Here is a 24173-nt window from a genome sequence, read left to right as displayed (position 1 = left end):
TTCCTCCTTCTGTGGAGGAATCAGGCCTTCACAACTGATCCCTCTATTATTGGTACAACCTTCCAACTCAAAAAACAAAAAAATTAAATAGAATTGCCCGTGAGAAGAGAAGAGGAGAAATAAAGGTAACATATTCATTGTTCTCACAACCCTTTGATGTGATAGACAGGGACCCTTGCAGAAGTGATGCTCTTGGAGCGAGTGGGTCTGTCTGAGCCTGGCCATCCGCATTCACCAACCTCACCCTAGTCAAGCAGAAGACCCCAACAGTACTTGCCATGAAAATACAATCTTCCTAAAATAATGCAAAAGACAGAAGAGGTTTGAATGGGACACATGTCTGCAGCTGAGTGGTCCCAGAAGTGCACCCTGGACAAGGACTTGAGTGCATTGCATTTAGGTGGGAAGAGTTCTCAGGAAGCGCCATAAATGAATGGGGAATTGAGGTGAGGACGGAAGGCACACAGTGGATCATACACTCATGAGCAAGACACTGCTGCAAGCAGGTCGGGGGGTCCATACCATCGAGGACTTAGAAAGACTGAACCCACTGCTGAGTTATCTCACCCAAAGGTAAGGATACTGGGTGTGTATCCACCACTCCTGTCTGTCACTGGTTGAGGGTTTTTCTCAGGGGAGTTGCTCCCCAGCATCCTGACTGCCTCTGCTCTGCAGTTCTGACCAGGAAAGGACTCAGCTAAAGAGTCCCAGGTATTTGCAGCAGAAGGGCCTCAGGGTAAGGAAATGGTGAGTGTTGAAGGAAAAGGGACCAGACAGCAACAGCCGCTGCTGCAAATAAATGAGGCGACAAGTGAGTTTAATATAGCAAGACATAAACTGCATCCAGGACTAGCCTCACCACAGTTGCATTATAAATATTATTACCAAAACGCACGTTAAAACAAACAAACAAAACACTTCAGCAGGTAGGTGGGGGGACGAAGAACAATTGTTAAACTGGGGGACATGACAACTCGTTGGAACAACTCAACTGGGCTTTCTTTCCTGAAGCTTTTTAAAAACTATGCAGTAGGGAGGTGGTTTTTTTTTTTTGCAGTGAAGGAACTTCGCCAAATGACCTCTCTAGCTTCCTATGGGAAGAGCATCTGAAATGTTGAATAAAGTAAACAAAGTGTGCTTTGTATGCATACAGAAGGTACTAAAAAGGAGCAATAAATCCAAGTCCCTCATTTTTTTATCCACTGCATTAGTTTTTAATGTCATGTATTTAATTGCAAGTTTATGCTATAGTGTCATTTTGAATAATGGTTTCCATAACCCAGCTCTCAATGCCTTTGCTCTTCTGATTTCAAACCCTACACTCAGTCGCTCTGTCCTTGGGAGGGTTTACTTGGTTACCTGTCTGGACGCAAAGGTCCCCCATGAGGTTTTTGATTACCCAAGTTCTACTTTTGGTAAGACAAAGTGTTTTTCCCTCTTTTCTATTTTTTAAATTTTTCTTTTCTTTTCTATTTTTAACTGTTGTTAAAAAAAATAAACACATAAATAAAATTGACCATCTTCACCACTTCTACGTGCACTGTTCAGTCGGGTTAAGTGCATTCACACAGTTGTGCAGCCATCACCAACTTCCATCCACAGAACTTTTTTATCTCAGCGCTGGCTCCAGTAAGTCGTGTGCCTGGCTCTGAAACACAGCTCCTCTAGCCCAGAGCCGTAATAGCTCCAGGCGTTGCTAGCCCAGTGACAAACCTGCCATCAATAATTCAAGTAGCCGGAGAAGCTGAGTGTCTGCTGTTTTGCACAAACCCTGCTCCTTCGACCCTCTGCGGGCTGGTCGGGGCAACCGCTTGCCCATCAGGGGGGAAGCAGACAGTCTTAAACCCAGAATAGCGTCTTCTCTCCTGCAAGAAAGAAGTAAAAATAAACACTGTCAACGGTAGATGACATCAGATCACACTGGAACATTATCCAAAGGTCAGAAGGTGGAGTCAAATGTCAAAATACTGGGAGGAAAGATTGCTTTTCTGATGCGGACATCTGTGGTCTCCCCTGGTACCTAATACGCGACCAAACACTTGATTGCTGTAAAGAAGATCATGACCTCAGGAAAATCTTTGGCTGCATCTCTCGACATTGTTTTTTTTTCTTGCTCTGTTTTATAACAGAAGAAATGGGAAATAGGTTCCATGTTTTTAAAATGAAACTAATCTTTGGGTAGTGGTTAAAATAGCTGCTTTCACCATTAATAAGAAGTGGCTGTCTGAAATGTTGTCTAATTACATTTTATACATTTTTATTGGAAGAACAAAGCGAGGCAAAAGAATATAGAGGTAGGGAGGTGTAAGAGGTACAAACGACTGTGTATAAAATAAGCTACAAGGATACACTGTACCACATGGGGAATATAGCCAATATTTTATAATAACTATAAATGGAGTATAACCTTTAAAAATTGTGAATCACTATATTGTATACCTGTAACTTGTATAATATTGTACATCAACTATACTTCAATTTTAAAAAGTTTAGAGGGGACTTCCCTGGTGGTGCAGTGGTTGAGAGTCCGCCTGCCAATGCAGGGGACGCGGGTTCATGCCCCGGTCCGGGAAGATCCCACATGCCGCGGAGCGGCTGGGCCCGTGAGCCATGGCCGCTGAGCCTGTGCGTCCGGAGCCTGTGCTCCGCAACGGGAGGGGCCACAACAGTGAGAGGCCCGCGTACCGCAAAAAAAAAAAAAAAAAAAAAAGTTTAGGGGAATAGTAATAGTCTATTTCTAGAACAATAAAAATAAAACAACTGTGTGTATAACACGTGGTTTTGACGGGCATCCAGCTCCTTTCCTCAGTGTAGATCATGTAATGATTCTTTACTCCATACAACCTGTAATTAACCTGAATTCTACAGGATAAAATATTGAAGTCATGGTTTGTAGTCTCTTGAATCTTCTCAAATTTTTATTGTATTTCCACCCCCTAGGCAAAAATCCCAATTCTTGAACAATCTTCAGAATACAACATATAAGACTTTAAAAACATCTGACTTCAATATAGCATTCTAGACTTAGCTTCCAAAATACCTTCCCCATCCCCTTACCCTTCCCTATTTGATGCCCCGGGAGCAGGAAACGTGTCTGCAGCCAGGCCGTGTCGGGCTCCCTGGCATCTTCACTCACACTTGGACTGGAACATCTGGGGCTCCTCGGGCCTCTCCTTGTCTCTGCCTCTCTCTGTCTCTCTCTCTCTCTCCCCCTCTCTGGTCTCTCTACAAGGTTGTTAAGCTTGCGGTTTGGCTTTTCCCAACCCAGTCTCAGATGTCACATGGTGTCACTTCTGCCACATTCTATTAGCCAAGGAAACCCCCAAGCCTGCCTAGGTTTACGGGGAGGGACAGAGATGCCTCTTGATGGATGGTGTGTCCAAGAATGTGTGAACATGTTTTAAAGCCACCACGTATGATTACCCATTGACTGAATACCTTCTATGCCCTGAAGCTACACCTAACCTTATCATGATCTTTTTAGCAATCCTCTTAGCAATCTCATTGCAATGACTGTTTACCTGTTTTATAGAGGAAAATTAAGATGCAGAGCAGTTACATAAATTCACAGCGCTAGGAAGTGGTCAAACCAGGCCCACCTCCGGATTCTTGGCTACATGCCTGCAATCTCACCACACCTAGCACACTGTGGGTTCTGAATGCGTATCTGGTCAATGAATGAATGAATGAACATTGGATTCCAAATCCTTTAAACATTCTATACTAACACATCTTAAATAGCACAAACTTTTGTCCTGGGCTCTAGACCCTGTTTTTATATTTCCAGTTGCTGGCCTGGATCATCTGTTTCTTTATTTATATGAGTATATCTCTAGCTTGGATCTATTTTAGACTTACTATCCTCCAGACCCTCTGCCAGGAGCTATGGAGAAGCAGCGGACGAGCCCAACACAGTCCCTGTCACCAGAGAGTTTACATTGTAAACAGAAGACGACATTTTAATAGACAACTTAATGGATTAATGAATTATAGGTGTGACAAATATCACAAAGGATAATCTTGGGGTTGTGATCTAAATAGAACTGTTCTCCTCCAATTATGACACGGGTTACCGGGAGTTTCATTATTGCTTAGAAAAACAAGCTGGTGCCCCTGGCTGGCCTGATTGAATCATCTTTGCTAATGACACCAGATTCCAGTCAGCTGAGGTTGACCAGATCCCCTGGGCATGAAGGTTTGCAGTGCTACCTATGAGTGTCTGCTCTGTAGTTATTAGATTGTGATTATAGTGTTGTGGTGAATCAATTTAATTGATCATTGGTCGAAGCACAATTTCTCAACCTTGGCACCAGTGACATTGGGGCAGGATAATTCTTTGTTGTAGAGTCTGTCCTGTGCATTGGAGGATGTTCAGGACGTCCTACACCTCTACATACTATATGCCAATATCACCACCCACCAGTGGTGACAATCGGAAATGTCTCCAGGCTCTGTCAAATGTCCTCTGGAGGACTCAACATCCTACGGGGTTGGAGACAGATACCGATACAAACCCAAGGACTTCTGTTTCCTTAACCTCCCAAGTCTCAGTGATAGCATCCATAAAATGGGCATATGCATAATGATTTCCTCATAAGGTTTTTTTTTAAGAACTTTAATAACTTTTGCTAACATTTGTTAAGTACTCATTATAATCTTGGTACTACATTCAGGGTTTCTGCACATTAATTCACTGAACCCCACAGAAATCCCATATGGTAAGTATGATTCTTTATCTCCATTTTATACATGAGGAAAGTGAGAGAGTAACCCTCTGGTCTGTGGTCTGTGAAGTGCTTTCTGGAAAGGATACACTATTTTTAGCCACAATATGTGCCATTACTAGCTTTTTCCAAATGGCTATTGCTTGCCTGACAGATATATCCACAAGAGTTATAAGAGGATTTTTGAGAGATAAAATAACAGGTTAATGGGAAAGTTAAAAATTACAGGATATGTTCTCTGTTCCTGGCATCATGTCAAGTGTGGGGAATCCAGAGATGAACAAGGCTCATGCCCTGTCCTCTAGCTCGTCAACGTTCCCCCCGATCTCTCTAATGAAAAGGCTCAAGCTCTCTCTGCTGCACTGCAGAGGTCCTCTGGGGGCCTGGACACCAGCAGGATCACGTGTCCTGAAGCTGGTCGGTCAGAAGCAATCCGGGAACGCACCCGACCACCCAGTGACATGCTGACGGTCCAGTCTTGAGAAAGGGTTGGAAGAAAAGGAGTCTGGAGGCAAGTAGATCAGCTCAAAGACCTATTACAGAACCTCTGAGGGGAGAGGAAGCCTCGATCAGGGCACCAATCGTGCGAATGCCAAGCAGAGGATCTTACAACCCATGTGATTTGGCAAGTGAAATAGGTTTAGTCAGTTTCATCATCAACAAAATCATGATGACAGTACTGATTTATCCAGATACCATAAAGATTAAACAGGACCAAATCAGATAATGCATGTAACACAGGACAATGACGAATTCCTCAATCAATTTCAGCCACTATTATAACTACTGTAAAGCAATGAGCACAGAGTAGGTCTGAAAAACTAGTAGCTTTTCTTGCCCAATGCCCTTTTCTAATGTTTCCAATCTCCCCCTCACTGCCCTAAGGATAATGTTGTTACAAACACTGACCTAATAAATGTGCACAGAAACCTCTTTTCATACACTGAAGCAACGCGAAGCAAAACAAAACCCTAAAAGGCAAAGCAATTCTCTTTCGCGTTTTGCAAGTTCCACTGGGGTTTCCTTTCCAAATGAAGATATTCTATTTCTATTCCAGGAAATAAAGGTATTAAAAATAAGAAAGTTCCCCTTAACATTCACTATTCAGTAGCTCAGCAGTTTGGCCTTTTTATTTTCTCAGTTTCCCATATATCATCTGATATATTCACTCTCCTGTGTTCTCTTTCCAAGAATGTGTTGAATACATTTAAAGAGGGAAAAAATAGCCACTCAAATCAAAGCATCCGAATCTAATAAACATTGTTTCTTCAGTTTATTCTTTCAGCAAATAATCATCGTCTACCTACTCTGTGCTGGGCATGTTCTGGGCACTCAGCAAGCACAGATTGCTTTAAAAAAATTCTCTGCTCTCATAGAGTTCCTACTTGAGTAGGAGGGGAACACAAGGAAACAAATAAGGAATACCATTTCCGCTAATACTTACATCTATTCATACCCTGAAGCTGATGGCAGAGACCGATGGGAGGCGGGTGCTTCCTAAGATAGGAGGAGCACAGGAACGCCTTCTCTGCAGAAGTGGTCTTTGCGTTTAAACTTAATGACCTCGGAAAGCACGCCATGGGAAGCTCTGGGAAGGGCAGTTTAGGTAGAGAGAGAGCGGTGAATCCCCCAACGTTAGAACCTACTTGGGGGTCTTTGAAGAACAGCAATCCACAGGTAGCACAAGAATAAGAAAGAACACAGTGGTAGGGGGTGACCCTGGAGAGGGGCAGAGGGCAGGTCACATAGCACCTCCTAGGCCACGGTAAGAATGTCAGATTTTCATCCTAAGAGAGACGAATGGGTGATTGAAGAGGAACCATAGAAGGTGCTCAGGAAACAGCTTTCTAATGTAAATCCTCGGACTGGCTGATGTGCAGAGAAGAGAATTAACAGGTAACTAGAACAGTGAACCTGAAGGCCTGAGTCCTGTCTCCAAATATTTCACATGAGCAGCGGACACTGAAGCTGCGCTAGCAGAGGTGTGTCCGTGTTAGGGGTCCCGGGGTGCAGAGAAGGAGCTCCGGCTGAGGGCAGAACTCTTAGAGGAGCAGCGGCTTAAAGGAGTCTCAACATTCATTAGAAAGAAGCCCTTGTAGCCAATACAACAGGGCGATCATAGTGGGCTAATTAATCAAAGGAATCAGTTAAAGAGAATCATAAAAATGATGCACACATAATTCAAGCATTTTGTATCGACTTAAAACGTAAAAACAGGCCTCGTTTGCCAAGGTTCAGATGTACAACCAAGTCGCTGAATTGAAGAAGGGGCCCTGATGGACTGCAGGTCCCCCTGCTCTTTTCTGCATAAATCCTACTCGCAACGTATATCTTTGATTTCCAATATAAGTTTCTTGAAAGTAGAGGAAAAACGTAAAGACACTCAGAAAGCAATATGAATAGACTTCTGGATCTGTTTTTACTTTTTTATCCCCCATTTTTACTGATTTAACCATCATTTTTAAACAACTCACTTTCATCAAATTCTTCCCAAAGCATTTACATTTGTGTTCATAGAAATGACTCTCTTCGTCTTTGCACTCCCATTTCGTCATTTACACGGCAGTTAATTCAATGTATAAATACAATAACAGGAACAACTGGCACGAATACAGGGGCTTCTTAAGACGCATAAACTCTCCCCTCGCAGGCAGAGGTACGCAAGCGTACGAGAGCAGATGATCAGCTCAGATCTTTCAAGCCTGCTCTACACATCATCAGTGTATTTGAAGAAGAATAGCTAGGTGCTGTTTAACCAGCAAATAATTAAGTAAAGCTCATCTAAGAGACTACTTGGGAAAGAAAGAAGACATTGAAGAGGTTCTATAAGCAGCCTCTCCTTCTACCTAAATTTCTAACCCCACTTTTGGCTAAAGTCAAAGTAATCAATTTACAATGAATATATGACTTGGAACACATCTGCTACAAATTATTTGATTTTTCCTTTTTCGTTTCAAGGTAATATTGATAGTTAACACTTCTCGATTGCCCGTGGCATCCCAAGCACTGTTCTAACCACCTTGCATGCATTAGCTCATGTTGTCCTCAGAGAACCCCAAGGTAGGTACTGTTACCACGCTCGCTTATGATGGAATGGGGAGCGGGCACAGAACGGTAAAATCCAAATCCCTTCAGGGCATCAAGAGTTCCTATTTTCTGTTTCCTTTCTTTTTCCTTTGCCTGCACAGCTACAGAACTCTAGAGGAGGGGGGTGGCTAACTTTTTCTGTAAAAGGCCAAATAATGAATATTTTCAGCATTATGGACTATAGCTTCCATCCCAACTATTTCTACTCTGCTGTTGTGGTAGGAAAACAGCCCTAGGTAATCCATAAACACATGAGGGTAGCTGCCTTCCAATAAAACTTTATTTATAAACAGATGGTGGGTCAAATGTGGACCATGCACCATCAGATACAGGCCCCTGCCCTAGATAAAGAGGATAATTCGCTATTTCTTGAGCAAATCATAGTCCTTGGTCAGATAATTCCCTACCCTGCCTTCTGAAGTCAATTCTTGTTCAACTCTTATTCCATTGTTCTATTGTTTATTGTTGTCTTATATTAGTTAAGGTAAACCCTAACATTCTGTGACTATCACAGTAGAAGCTTATTTCCTACTCATGTGAAGTCCTAAACGGTTGTTCTGACTGAGGACTAATCTCCTTCAAGTGGTGGTGATGCAGGCACCCAGGTTCTTTCCACCTTGTGGCTCTATCATCTTCAACATGTGGGTTCCAGGGTCATCTCAGAAACAGAAAAAGTAAAGGAGACTGTGCACAGGAAGGCTAGGGGTGTGGAGGTCACAGTCACAGCTTCATAAAGGAAATGCCATTTGACAAGCATCTTGAAAGCCAGGTAAGATTTTACTCAGTGTTGTGGGTAGTGGGTATTCACAGCTATGGTAAGATCATTAGCCAACCTAACACTCTGCACAGGAGTAGAAAGTTCTGGCTGGAGTTTAGAAAACACATGACGAATACTTGGATATTGGAACAACCATGCAGTGGTATATATAGGATCTAAAAGTCAGAGTACAGCTAGTAGTCAAAATAGTCAACAATAAATAAATATCAAAGAAGTTTGAACTCTGGTTCAAGACTCTCTGGTCCTGTTAAGGACAAAAGTTGTGTGGAGGAATTCACAGAGGCGGCGATGTGGAAGGTGGATGAGAAGTAAAGAGGGAGGAAGCAGGAAGTTCAGGAAGAGGTCCCAACTACAATGGCATTCATGTTACAGTTACCTAAATAACACCTGGTGGGCAACGTGAGTGATGGAGCATTGAACGTGAAGGCTGAAAACTTGAATTTAAGGCTTGGTTCTGACAACAAGCAGTGGTAACCTTGAGTAAATCTCTTCTCCTTTCTGGGATTCAGAGTCTCTGTTTCTCAGAGAAGGGAGTCAGGGTACAAGAAGACAGAAGCATCTTCTCCTAGTACTAACATTTAGTGGCTTGATGAAAATTAAATATAAACAAGGAAACATTTAAAATCTCTGCCACCTGTAGTACGGCGGAAGAGTCTAATTACAAAAGCAAGAAGACTCAAAAATGGACTAGAGACTGTAAATGAGAAACTTCTACCCATGATCGACTCCACGTGGCCTGAGACATGTAGCAGCCTCAGAGCAAGAATGAATGTGCCCCTTGAAGCACACCTGTAGGGGCCTCCATTTCCGCTGATAATAACGTTCATTCATTTATTCAACTTGCTTGCACTATTCTTTTCCTGTTGTCCAGAATCCATCAAATTATTCTGCCGTCTCACAAGAACTGCTGATAGCAATCGATCCATTACTTTGTTTACAGAGGCTTGCAATGTCCCAGCTTTAAAATAAAATTAAAATGGAAAAAAAAGTCCTAAAACAACCCTGCAGCAATCAGGAAGTTAATCATATGCTAGTTTCCACAACATGCTGGAGGCTGAGATTAAAAAGTATCAACAAACCGCCCCCGCAAAGGATCACAGCACACAGGGGCCTCCACTCACCACCAGAAAATTATTCTGGAGTTTCCAGTGGAAGCTAAGCAAACCCTTTTCTTTGTGGCCACTCTCACAAGCATTCCCCACACCACTCAGCCTCGACACTGATGAGTACCTGTGGGCTGCGCTTACACAAAACAGAGCAGTTTGGAAGCCATTTTGATAAATGGTACATCCCTTTCAGGTGTTGTCACTTCTAAGTGACATCTACATTGCCCAGCACGGTTAAGGCGTCATTTAAGTTCTAGGAATGTTTTGTCTGATTCGGAAACAGGGAGCCGCTTAAAACGTAGGTATTCAATTCAAGGGAAAAAAAAAAAAAACCCTCTAAATCCATGTTCTATTCAAGTATGGGCCCTACTGCCCTTGATGACATGGTCAATAAATTGGCATGACCAGTAGGAAGACACAGAACCCTAACAGGGCTGTTCCTGACAATGGTTGTCCGCCTTCCAATTCCAAGACAGGAAGGAAGCCTGGAACTGCGGCCTCTATCTTTTACTTGGTGCTGACCTCTGATGCTTGATCAGACTTTATGGATAGACAGTATCCCTCAGGTAGTGGTATCACCGGGAACTCTGGAATCACAGAGGGCATGGGTCCCTATCCCAGTTCTGACACCCGTTGGATTTGGAACTCCACGCAAGTTATTTAATTCCTCTACATTGTGATTTTTCTCATCTCTAAAATGAAGAAAAAGAAATGCTTTACATTAATGTAGTGCTGTTCTTCAAATGCCCATTCATTTCTTGTCACTGTGATGTTAAATGAGCGAGTGCCCTCAGAAATTAACATTTTAGGAATCAGGAAAGTTTACACTAGTTAGGAGAATTCACCAGAATGCCAACAGTCAGCTTGTATCAGAGTCTGACTAGAATTCAGGGTATCTAATATTAATATCAATGTTACTATTAATAATTATAATAGCAGATATAAATTGAGTGCTGCATTTTAAACTTAATTATATAGTGAATTAGTTGCGAATAAGTCATCTATTACGTTTGTTCAAAATCGAACATATGAAAGTATTACAGGGAAAAGTCTTTCTTCCCTGATCCTACCTCCCCAACAAGTACCCTCAATTAATAGTTTCTTATGTATATTTACAGAGTATCCCTATGCATAAAAAGCAAATGAAAATATATATTCTTGATTTTCTTCATCTTTACACAAAAAGATACCGTGCTACATAACTTGCTTTCTCAAATGTACTACTATATTTTAGAGGTATTTCCACATGAGCATTTTCTCATTCTCTTTTATAGCAACTTCGAATTTGGTTGCATGAAAGTATCATGATTAATTGTTGTACAACAATGTTGTACTGCATAACAATGCTGTAGTTAATAATCCAATGCTTAAATCATCTTATACATGACTAATTAACACTACAAGATAAATTCCCAGAAGTAGAATTTCTGGAACAAAAAGCATATGAATTTATAATTCTGATAGACATTGCCCTTCGTATGGGGTTCTGCATTTCTACAAGTAATATGTGAAAGGGTCTGTTTCCGCACAGTTTTACCAAAGAGTACATTAACTTACCTTTTCAATCTTTGACAATATGGTGAGTAAAAATAGTAAGTACAATTTTAACTTCCATGTGTCTCATTGTAAGTGATGCTAAAACATCTTTTCATGTTTAAGAACATTTTTCTGTAAACTCTCAATTCATATCCTTTGCATATTAAGGGTTCTTCCTTTTTCATCTATAAAATGAAGACTTTCCTTTAGTTTCTAATTTGCTTTTTCTTTCTTTTTTTGACAGTGCGAAGTCTTCATAAGACCTCTTTTCATCTCATCCAAACTTGACCCTGAGTGGTGGCTTGGAAATCCAAGTTCGGTTCTGTTTATGGACCAAGACTTGGGGTATGATGAATGAAATCATAATTCATAGTTAGGTAATTTAGATCCTAACTCTCCTGTGTTGCTTTGACTTATCTGATCTCCCCAGCTGTGGATATCTGGGGGAGACTTGGGTAGGAAACATTCACTCAAGATCCAGACTTAAAGCCAGCTCCCTCTATGTTCCACCTGCAGGATGAAGAGTCAGGCAGGCGGGCCGGGACAGATTCACTCCACTGCCTTTCTGATTCGGCCCTCATTCTCCTCTACTCTCTTCTGAACCCAGCAGGCCGATATCATTCTACTCAAAACCATCTAAAGGCTCCCATTTCACTCAGAGTAGAAGCACAACATTTGACCAGGTCCTACAGCATTGGTGCTACCTTCCTCAGCTCTCTGGCTGGATCTCATTTTTCCTCTCATTTTGTTCAGCCACATTGGCCTTCTTACTATTTCTCAAAGTCTACAAGTACCCTTCTCCCTTAGGGGCTCCGCACTTGCTTCTCTTCCAAATGTTATGTTTTCAGTGAGTCTTTCCAAGAATACATGACTTACAGTTACAACCCCTCTGCAACCCCCTCCTCCCTGCTTTAAGTTTTTATCACATTTCAACATCTAATCACACACACGCACACATTTATTTTAATTATGATCTCTCCCTCCACCATAAATTCCATGAAGGCAGGGATTTTGTCTGTTTTGCTTACTGCTCTATCTCCAGTGCCTCAAATGATTCCTGGCATATATTAGATACTTAATAAATAATTGTTGAATGAATGAACAAAATGGTAGCCAGGAGAGGTTATCTAAATATTAAGGAATATTACTGGCAGATCCTAAGAGTTGGGCAGATAAGGCACCAACTAAATGAGGTTCTGGTGGTTAGATTTTGAGTTGTAAATGACATTATTTGTGAATGTTGTACTATAGTGATTATTTAAAGAAGACTTCTACTTCCATTTCCTTGTCAGAACAGAAAACCATAATCCTCTCACCTTAAGGCAATAGCTCTAGCCTAGGACAAAAGATCCTCTGGAATGAGAACCACTCAAAATTGAGATTCACAGAGTGTAGGTTATGCTCAGTGCACAGTGACCAGGTTATGCACAGCGACCAGACTACCGGCTTTGAAGTCAAATAGTCCAGAGTTCAAATCCTGGCTCTGCCTATAATTATGTGCATGAGGACATGTACGTCCTTTCAACTTCAGTATCCTCTTCAGTACTATGGCAACACCACCATCTCATGAGGAATCAATGGAACAATACAGGTTAACTGTAAAGCGCTCAGTACAACATAACTTGTTTTAGCAATGACAATGTCGATAATACAGTCCAAAATCCCATAGCTACATTTCTGAAATCGGAAGCTTTTGGTAAAGCTATTTAGTGGAACAATTTAACCGGACCTGAGCCCACTTAGTGGCAATACCTAATCTGGCCTGGCAAGAGGCTAGGCTCCTTATCATTTTTATTCATCCTACTTGTGTCAACATTCATAAGTTTGTGTCAAAAATATTGCTGTGTTTAATGGCAGAGTGCGCTCCCCGACCCCTTGGAGCATATGTGATAGAGTATACCCATTCATTACTTTCAAAAAAATTTAAATGAAGAATTTCAGACTATATCTGCCTCCAAGGAGCTTAAATATGTGGCTTTGAACCTATATTTTTACAAACAGATACAGTTGGAATAAGAAGGCTTATTATGAAGTTCAGAATCTGACATCATTGGGGCAATGTGTTATCATGGTACCTATTTCTTAGCTCTAAAATGAATGTGGCAATAGTTAATTGATGATTTCCCATATTCCAGGATATGAATTATTGACTATGGTACGCCTCTTCCTCTACAAAGAGCTACCTGAGAAAGTCTAAATGTGATGGTATGGGAATGGGGTGACGGTCGCAGTAGAGAAGATCTTAAACTAAAAGGTGTGACCAGTGAATTGAGACACAAACTGAAGGATGAGTAATTGGATTTCCCGAACAATCCTCAAATATTTTGGTGGAAGTTAGTCATTTTATTAAAGTCTCCTTATGTGATCAGTTCATCCATGTGGCCAGTCCTTCTGCTCACGGACGATCATCTTATACATGCAAATGCAGGAATGAATTTGACCTTCAAAGTCAAGATCTGGGACTCAGAGAGGGAGATGAAATCAGACTAATGTCAAAAATTATGTTTTTATCATTATTATTATTATTATATATAAATCTATTTTTGGCTGCATTGGGTCTTTGTTGCTGGGCGCGGGCTTTCTCTAGCTGCGGCGAGCAGGGGCTACTCTTCGTTGCAGTGCGCGGGCTTCTCATTGTGGTGGCTTCTCTTGTTGCAGACCACGGGCTCTAAGCCGGTGAGCTTCAGTAGTTGTGGCTCGCGGGCTCTAGAGCGCAGGTAGTTGTGGCACACGGGCTTAGTTGCTCCGCAGCATGTGGGATCTTCCCTGACCAGGGCACGAACCTGTGTCCCCTGCATTGGCAGGCAGATTCTTAACCACTGCACCACCAGGGAAGTCCCTTACTATTTTTTTAAACTTCCTATATTGACTTTATTTTCAAAAATTTTTATTGGAGTATAGTTGCTTTACAATGTTGTGTTAGTTTCTGCTGTACAGCAAAGTGAATCAGTTATACATATACACATATCCCCTCTTTTTTGGATTTCCTTCCCATTTAGGTCACCACAGAGCACTGAGTAGACTTCCCTGTGCTATACAGTAGGTTCTCATTAATTATCTATTTTATACGTAGTATCAATAGTGTATATATGTGAATCCCAAACTCCCAATTCATCCCACCCCCCACCCTTTCTCCCCTTGGTGTCCATATGTTTGTTCTCTACATCTGTGTCTCTATTTCTGCTTTGTAAATAAGATTGTCTACACCAATTTTTTTTTCAGATTCCACATACAGGCATTAATATACGATATTTGTTTTTCTCCTTCTGACTTACTTCACTCTGTATGACAGTCCATCCACGTCTCTACAAGCGACCCAATTTCGTTTCTTTTAATGGCTAAGTAATATTCCACTGGTAAAAAAAATAATAAATAAATAAATTATCAGTGTCCACAGAGTCAGTAGGCGAGTTCTTTTGTTTCCTAGAGGCACTGATAACCTAATCTGCAATATAAAAGAATATGACAGGCAGAGTGGGACGCATGGGGGAGGCAAGTTCATGAAAGACAAGACTATGGATTAAATCAGCTCTGAAACCAGAAAGTCTTTACTTGAATGAACGTGGTTGGAGTCTGGATGGCCTGGAGTCCAGGAAGTAGGATTTTTTGGAAGGAAAGTGTAATAGATGGTTGATGGTGAATCTCAGGATATCAGTTGAGCTTAAAACCTCAAAGCTTAGTCATCATTCCAGAAGGAGGGAGACAGCAGCTACTGAGTCAGGCTCAAGGAAGTAGTTTGGGAGGAAAAGCCTCCTGATACAGAAATATCCAGGTCAAGGATGGTCCCACTCTGGAGATTTAAGGTTTAAGGAGACAGCAATGTTGCAGGACAAAAGGGAAGGTCCTAAGGAAACTAGACAATTAGACCACAGGATGGCAAGTAGAGATTTTTATTTTTGATAAAGGAAAGTCTTTGGTTATCCAAAATGCCCTAAGCAATGAGAAGAGTTAAAATGTTCCTTTCCCCAGTTTTGGCAGAGTGGAGGCAGCCTAGGAGACTCCTCATACCAAGGGGAAACCCTTTGCATTCCACCCTTTTCGTTTTTAGGAAAGTGAGCTAGCTAACACTGCTCACTGCCTGAACTGGTCTCTTCTTCCTCACAGCATCATCCCCTCCACTGAGAAGACTTCGTACATGCCCAGGACATACACATGTCCTCATTCCCTTGACCTCCTATTACAGCTTGAACACTCAGTGATGGTATTTTTCTTGTCGGTGTCTAGAACATACCATGGAAACCTTGAGGGCAGGGACCACGTTACATCTTCAAAGACCAAGATCTACAAAGGACCTTGCCTGCGGAGAACACGCTCCCCCAAAGCGGGGCATTTCCTAAAGCCAGTGGAGAGTGGCAGCTGATACACGTCTATTTTCCTGTGTGTATTTGAAGACACTGGGTATTTCTCCCACCAGTTTCATCTGCTGATGAGTAATCCGTTCAACCTGAAGAAAAATATTTTATTATTAGGAATTTGATTAACTCTTGGCTCCATGGGTGTGTAGACACTGTGTGCTGGATATTAAGGTTAGAATACCGGTATCGGGAGCTAATTTAATTCTGATGTCTCATTTTTCTCTACTTTTTCTCCTTGGTAAAGTGTCAACAAATTGAAAGTTAATTCTGCTGCTAAAATCACCCAAGGTATGCAAGAGATTTGTTTGCAGGAAATACAGACAGGCAATCACCTGATTCTGCAGTGTGCCTTGCAACAGGGCTGTTTGGACAAACGTCATGATATGCTATACTACTTTTAAAAGCTAGTTCTGTGCATTAGGTTTAATGCAGTCAATTCTGCTTCTTCTCAAGCGGAAGAGGCTGAGTTGCTCAGATGCCTGGCTAATAAGAGCTTCTCTGTCCTAGGGCAAAAGCTGAAAAAAGGGGGCCTTTGTAGTGTGGGAAATCTGACTTATATGGATAAGGGCTCCATACATGTAGATGAAAAGAAGGAAGACATTGCGGGGGAAGGTGAGAAAGGACAGAGATAAAAGCCGCTTACTGAGTATTTATATGTGTCAAGTGTCTTATATGTTATTAAAACTTATGTAATCTTCACTGTACACTCTGAGATGGCTACTGAAAGACAAAGAAACTGAGGCATGGAATAGTCATGTAAGTTGCCCAAAGTCAAGCCCGTGTCCATAGAACGTGATCCAGTGTAGACGGAACAGAGGTTAAGAGCAGTTAATGGACTCGGAGCTGAATCCAAGACAGGCGAAGTTGAGTACGTCAACATGTCTCTTTGAGCCTCAGTTTCTTGGTACATAAAAGCGGGATGCATGGTATTTATGGCCCATGGATGCCGGAGGAATCGATGTGATGCTGTTCATCATCTGCTGAGCATAGAGTCCAGCACAAAGTGAGACAGAGTGGGATGGGACCTGGGACCCTCTGCTGCAGTGCTCGCACCTGGATAAATGACTCCTCCAGCAACAAAATACAAAGAAACTGTAAGGGACTAAAAAGAGCTGCGTGCATGCACACGCAGGTGGGGCAAATTATGGACAAGATAGGAAAAGACCAAAAACCCAACTGCCACCTCCGGAGAGCTGGGAGCAAAAGCAGGGCACTGCGCACGCCCCCTGCACACACCACCACCAAAGGGGTGGGCAAACCACCTAAGCTACCCCTCTGGCCTAACCTCTCGACCCGTCCCTACCCTCACCCCATATCAGGAGCCAGCTTGCCCCCGCCTCGGGGAGCGAGCAAGGGAACCTGTTAACCTGCTCTCGCTCCCTCACGCTGCCGCAGGAGCCCCAGTAAAACCTTGCCTGAATTTCTTGTCTGGCGTCTTATCAATTTCTATTGATTAAGGAAGGCCAAGAACCCTGGTCAGTAACAGAAGTGTTCAAAAGCAGTCCTCCAAGTTTTAGTAGTATCGGAGCTGTCTGGGATGCTGCTTTTAGAACTGTTGTTTTGTTTTGGCTTCCCAACTTAAATCCTTCTAGGACCGGTGCCAGGTATGAATGACGCATGAACGATACTGGGACATAAAACCTGGCAGTAGGAGAAGTGGCTCGGAACTGCTTATGGAACCTTTGCCTGCGGGTAGAGAATGAGGAGAAGCGGACTTCAGGTCGGCCGACACTGATAGATCACAGCGTATTTATAAATGTATATCACATGTATATAAATGTATATCACATGTATAAATGCACGTGACACGGCGAGGGCCGTAACGGCCTCCTTTGTTGCTCACGATTGTTCACTGCGGCCTGGAAAGGCCCCCAGATCATACAGGGAACATCTGACGTATAATACCACGAGCCTCATCTCTTTTTTAAATAAAAGAAAAATAGTTAAAGGGACAGACAGTCAAATTTTAAGAAGTTACAAATCCCTCTCTCACTGTGCTCCCTCTCTGTGCCCTCACCTTTGTGCATGACTGAAAAGAGCTGGGAGAGAAGGTGTCTAGAACCACAGCAGTTCAGAGCAACACAAAAATGCGACACCTTAGCATGAATACAGAGCCTCCGGCCTTTTGTCCCCAAACACGGATGGGGCACCTACACCACACTCTGTCTCGAGGGAGGCACGTCTCCCCACCCACCATCCCAGCCTAGAATGGCGCATGGTGACAGGTACCGTCCACCTGCTCCTCTCATCTAGCCCTTCGACAGCATCCCACGCTGGCCACAGGGAAATATTCACTGGGATCTTGCAAAAGACGTCAGGACGGAACGCCTCACTTTCAGATGAAGGGAGATCTTGCAAAAGACGTCAGGACGAACGCCTCACTTTCAGATGAAGGCTTCTTGCCCAGCCTGGGATTACTATTCCCCCCAAAGCCAGTCATAGAACTGGACCAGAGTCTGGTTCACCTACCTGAAAGCTCAGTGGTCTCCCCTCTACACTGCATGGTTTCCACTCTACTCTGCTTAAGATGGCCTTACGTTTGTTCCTATCATCGTATCATAACACGAATAATATTAATAATGGTAATAATTATTACCAAAAGAATAATAAACACTAAATGTGCTCCAGGCACTGTTCTAAATGCTTTCTATGTAGTAACTAATTTCAACCTCAAACCAAAGTGATGACGTAAGTAGTAGGTCCATTTCACAAGTGAAATCACTGAGTCACAGAGAAGTGAAAACACTTGGATTGGATCATAAAACAAATGATCTCAGGAGTCTGGAGAGGAGTGTTTATATTTCATTTTTTTCTTTGGTTAGCAGTTAGCATAGGCTGAGATCATGGCGCCCCAGGCTCTGCAACTTGACACAACGAAGGTAAAGTCTCATTCACAACACATCCAGCTTGGGTTGCAGGGCTTTTTTTCCACTCAAGAACTCAGGCTGATGTTGTCCGTGTCATCTCTGCACTTCCTTGATCTGTGCTACAGGATAAAGAGATTGCTTTGGGTCTTGCTCTGGAAATGCAATGCTTGTTTCCAGAAGCAATGCAACAGTCCAAAATTTAACTCATCACTCCCCCACTGTTTCCTTTAGTCTCTCCAGATCGCCATCTCTGCTGGTAGCAACACTTGGTCTCCCCTATGAGACACTGGGGATCATTCTTGTTTTCTCCTGCCCCTCAGTTGTTGACAGTCACTAACAGTGTCTCCTCTAGGTGGTTCTGAGTCAGCCTCTTCCTCTCCATCGCTGGTCCTCTGCCCTTGTCAAGACTTTCATCATCTCTCCCCTGGACCACTGTGGATGCTCTCTGATTGCCCTTCCTGTCTCCAACCTTATTCCTCAGAAGATTATAAAGAGTAACAAAGAGGTGTCCAACGTACCCCCTTTCTCACCCTCTCAGAGACAACGACTTCCACCCCTTTTAGCTGCTTACTTGGGCATTTGCCCGATCTCACTGATTTTACGTTTTTCTGTCTGCAGTGGTCAAATTTCCCAGAAAAGAATCCTGCAATCTACTGCCTGGAGGCTGAAGTCCTGGCTGCTACGATTTCAGGAACTAAAGGTTGGAAAGGGCCCACGGTTTCAACCCCCTGTGTGCAAATATTTACTCACTTTTCCTGTCCTCCCATGGTTCGCCCCTAGTCCTAGGACCCTCTCTCCCAGGGTCAGAGGATAAGCTTCCCTGGGGGATAAACCTTCAGTCTTTATTGTCAGGTGACAGGGAGGCAGTTTTCCCTTGGAGCTGGTGTGAGACAATATGGGGATTCGATAGCTTCATAAAAGAAATTTCACCAGAGGTGCCTGACACTGTGTATTCTGAAGCGGTTTTTTTTTTGGAAGATTTTACATCAGCTGGAGAGTTCACAGCTCTCCCAACTTCTGGCTTAGGATGGTTATTTTGTCAGTTCTACTACAAAATTGTCCCCCATCCATTTTCTTTCAACCTACAAAGTGTTATTTATGTTTCCTCTCCTGATATTCTATTCATGTGGGTTTACATCTTTTTGTTTTTTGTTTGTTTGTTTACTTTTGTTTTTGTTTTTTGCATTGGGCCTTCGTGGCTACACGCATGCTTTCTCTAGTTGTGGCGAGCAGAGGCTACTCTTCATTGTGGTGCGCAGGCTTTTCATTGTGGTGGCTTCTCTTGCTGCAGAGCACGGGCTCTAGGCATGCGGGCTTCAGCAGTTGTGGCGCACAGGCTCAGTAGTTGTGGCGCACGGGCTTAGTTGCTCCGCGGCATGTGGGATCTTCCCAGACCAGGGCTCGAACCTGTGTCCCCTGCATTGGCAGGTGGATTCTTAACCACTGAGCCACCAGGGAAGTCGCGGGTTTACATCTTTTGAAGTATCCATCTCTATATAATTTTAGTGGGTATGGGGGAGGGATTGTAAGCGGGCATGTGAGTTAATTGTCCCATATTTAATCAGAAGGCTCTCCATTCTGTTCTTCACCTCTGAGCCTTGTTCACGCTCTTCCTCTTCTTTTTTTTTTTCCAATTTATTTTTTTCCTATTACTCAGCCATAAAAAAGGATGAAATAATGCCATTTGCGGCAACATGGATGGACCTAGAGATGATCATATTAAGTGAAGTAAGTCAGAGAAAGACAAATATCACATGACATCACTCACAGGTGGAATGGAAAAAAAAATGCTACAAGTGAACTTATTTACACAACAGAAACAGACTCACAGACATAGAAAACAGACTTATGGTTACCAAAGGGGAAAGGTGGGGGGAGGAACAAATGATGAGTTTGGGATTAACAGATACACACTACTGTATATAAAACAGATCATCAACAAGGACCTGCCATATAGCACAGGGAACTCTACTCGATATTCTGTAATAACCGATATGGGAAAAGAATCTGAAAAAGAAAGGATACACGTATATGTGTAACTGAATCACTTTGCTCCATGCTATTCCTTTTCTTGAAACGTCCTACTTCCTGCCTGGAATCTTCAACTGTTTCTCTGAAACTCAACTAAATTAGTACCCGCTTCAGGAAGATCCCTGATGCCACAGACTGGACTCCTCTCCCTCATGCTTGCATTATGCCCTGTGCCTACACCTGTAGTGACGTCAACCACCGATATTACAAGGGTCTCTCCTCGTGACCGTCCTCCCTGCCTCGTAGGCAAGATTGTGATTTACTAAGCTCTCCTAGAGTAGGCACTCAATACATGTGTTTAATGTTCATTTTAGGGTTGGGAGTATAAGTAAATAGAATTTATCTGCACAAACTAAATTCAATCTGTCGTGTATTTCTAGTGTAACTACTATTTACAAGTACTTCTTTTAGGATCACATAGACCCGGAATCATAGCTCTGTGGCCCAAATAGCACTTAAAAGTCACTGAGCCTCTCTTAAGCCGTGGTTTCCTGATCTGAGGGAAAAATGGAGATAATGCTTATCTCCCAGCATCTTGGATGAGCAATACATGAGAACGTGTTTGTGCCCAGAACATGTTAATTGCATCTGAATGGCATGCAATCACAAAGTGTGAACTGGAGAGCAGGAACCAGCTGCTCTTTTCTCTCTTCTTTGAGAAGCAGCAAAGTCTGTTTGTTAAATGTGGGTTCTGGAGCTGGACTGGAAGGTTCATCTCCGGAATATGTCACTTTATCCATCCTTTGTTTCAGTTTCCTCTGCTCTAAAGTGTGTGCAAGTATACATATTGTGAGGTTATTGTGAGGATTAAATGAATAAATGCATGTTAGGAGCTTACAAGAGGAACCGCTCCATATTAAGTATTAGTAAACATTTGTTGCTGTTATTTCACCTTTAAGGACATAGGGACAGTTGAAAGTGCAAGCGTTGTGCAGGCAAGAGCATGTGTAACCCTGCAGGGAACTGCGTGAAGGCAGCCCGAAGCAGAGGATGCTAAAACTGGAGAAGGCAGACAGGTGTTCTATGAGATCTCGAAGATCCCTTAACTTAATCCTGGATCATTTATGAATCACTGAGGGATCGTAAACAATGAAGTAATAAGATATTTTTTTTAAAGAAAAATCACTCTGATCATTTCCAACTCAATGAGTAGACATGGCCTAATGCCATATCCATGAAGTGACACGTACAGCAGTGCTGGGGCTTGGATCCAGCCAGACGTACATTTTAATTATGGCTGCTTAATCTAAAAGCCCCTTTTCTGCAGTCTTTAGCTTTATGAAATAGAAATGCAGCTACAGTGACCCTTTGATCTCCTGACCCTTTGATCCATCTTTCTGAGATGACCCTGCTTAGGAAAATTCTGTCTAATTGAAGACAGATGTGTCACAACTGCCCAAGGTCCCTTTGCTATGACAACAGTGATAGCTTTCCTTCAGTAGCCCAGGCACTGTTCTTAGTCCCTTAAAAAGTAAAACACACTATACAAGGTACTTGATTGCTACAGCTACATTTGGGCCAATCAAAGAAAACAATAGAAAGTTTATCCCAATTTTGTTTTTTAAGAAAATGCCCAGGGCCCCCCTGGTGGTGCAGTGGTTGAGAGTCCGCCTGCCGATGCAGGGGACACGGGTTCGTGCCCCGGTCCGGGAAGATCCCACATGCCGTGGAGCGGCTGGGCCCGTGAACCATGGCCGCTGGGCCTGCGCGTCCGGAGCCTGTGCTCCTCAATGGGAGAGGCCACGGCAGTGAGAGGCCCGCATACCACAAAAAAAAAAAAAAAAAAAAAAAAAAAAAGAAGAAGAAGAAAATGCCCAGTATGTGCTCAGGCTGTCCTGGAATTCATTCACTCAGAAGCATGCACTGAGCCCCTGATATCATCAGGAATTCTATAGGTCCTGAGGATACAAACATGGAAGGTAAGTCCAAGGATTCAGAAGGAGTCAATGACCGCCATGTTAATCCCAAGTCCCCAAGCTCCATCCAAGCTCAAATGAAGACACACTGGGTTTCTAAGAAAGAAAGATGTGGAGCAAGTCAGTCAACGAGCAGAATGTGTTGGTATACAGAACTGCATAATTTCACCAGCCCATGACTTCCATCCTTCACGGGCTCCCTCTGGATCTGGAAAGCAAAGACATTCTAACCTAGAAGGCAGCTCATCACTCAAGGTCTACCTGTCACTCTTACTGTAAATTGCACAACCAGCTTGGCTGCTTCTCCTTCTTACTTTAGAAGCCCATCACCTTCTACACGCACCCGATGTTCACTGAGCGCTGTCTACAATAGCCAAGACATGGAAGCAACTTAAGTGTCCATCAACAGAGGAATGGATAAGGAAGATGTGGTACATATACGTAATGGAATATTACTCAGCCATTTAAAATCTAATGAAATAATGCCATTTTCAACAACATGGATAGACCTGGAGAGGATCATACTAAGTAAAGTAAGTCAGACAGAGAAAGACAAATATCATGATACCACTTATATGCAGAATCTAAAAAAATGATACAAATGAACTTATTTACAAAACAGAAACAGACTCACAGACTAAAAAAAAAATGTATGGTTACCAAAGGGGAAAGGTGAGAGGGGAGGGATAAATTGGGAGTTTGGGATTGACATGTACACACTACTCTATTTAAAATAGATAACCAAAAAGGACCTACGGTATAGCACAGGGAACTCTACTCAATATTCTGTAATAACCTAAATGGGAAAAGAATTTGAAAAAGAATAGGTACATGTATATGCGTAACTGAATCAGTCTGCTGTACACCTGAAACTAACACAACACTGTTAATCAACCAGACTCCAATATAAAATTTTAAAAAAGAAGCCCTTCACTTTGGTTGACCACAGACATGCCTTCATCCACTGCCTTCTCAAATTAGATCAATGTTCCTGTTGGGTCACTTTAGGAGAGAGCAGTGGCATGGGACACAGGGCAGAAAAACCACAAAAACAAAACCAGCTGCATCTTCTCCCACCTCTTCCCAAACCCATGGGGATCAGACTGTAGTTTTATTGTGCTCGTGGCCAGATCTCAGAGCATTGTGTAGTTAGCAGCCTGGGGTTTAAAGTTCATGAGCGATGAATGGCAAGAATAGGAGTTAAAGTCAGTAACTCTTCCTGAAAATTAAAAATGCTGAAACTTCCTTATCAGTAACATGACAAAAGCAATGCTCACCTCACTCCTAATTCATAGTGCTCATGAGAATCGGAGGGATGCTGGCCATGAAAGGCCTGTGCAAATCGCTGGGTGCCCTAAAGGTGCTGGAGATTATTCGTGAGCAGATGGAAAGAACATGAACTTGAAGTAAGACGTCTTTGGGCTCAAGTCTTGGCTGTTCTACTGTAATGATCCCTGGAGGCCCAGAGGCCCTTTTCCCAACCTGCAATGTACTGAATACCTAGTTCAGTGGTTCTCACATTTGGTTGAACATTAGAATCATCTAGAGAGCTTCCACAAGCCCTCATACTCGTGCTCTAACCCCACTGGTTTTATCAGAATGTCTGAGGGGAGGACCCAGGCGTGAGCATTTTTTTAGGCCCTCTTCTATTTCCAGTCTGCAAGTAACCCTGAGAACCTCTGGTTTCGTGCTACGAATGTAAGAAATTAGCTCTTCTCAAAACCTTAACACCTCTACATTCTAATCCTTTGTCTGTCACTTTGAGTAGCTGAG

At 42.7% G+C, this 24173-nt stretch overlaps 1 long non-coding RNA gene across 1 annotated transcript in view; it reads right to left on the bottom strand.

Annotated features, from left to right (window-relative positions):
* Positions 1–24173, bottom strand: part of LOC132508141 (uncharacterized) — a 222755-nt gene that overhangs the window by 24936 nt on the left and 173646 nt on the right. Inside the window, exon 3 of the long non-coding RNA XR_009536449.1 lies at positions 1714–1865. This is a non-coding gene — a long non-coding RNA (uncharacterized LOC132508141). The remainder of the gene's footprint in view (positions 1–1713; positions 1866–24173) is intronic.

This window comes from Lagenorhynchus albirostris, chromosome 17 (assembly GCF_949774975.1).
Source record: "Lagenorhynchus albirostris chromosome 17, mLagAlb1.1, whole genome shotgun sequence".
Taxonomy (NCBI): domain Eukaryota; kingdom Metazoa; phylum Chordata; class Mammalia; order Artiodactyla; family Delphinidae; genus Lagenorhynchus; species Lagenorhynchus albirostris.
The sequence above is the reverse complement of the archived record's forward strand: the minus strand, read 5'-3'. Positions and strand labels throughout refer to the sequence as shown.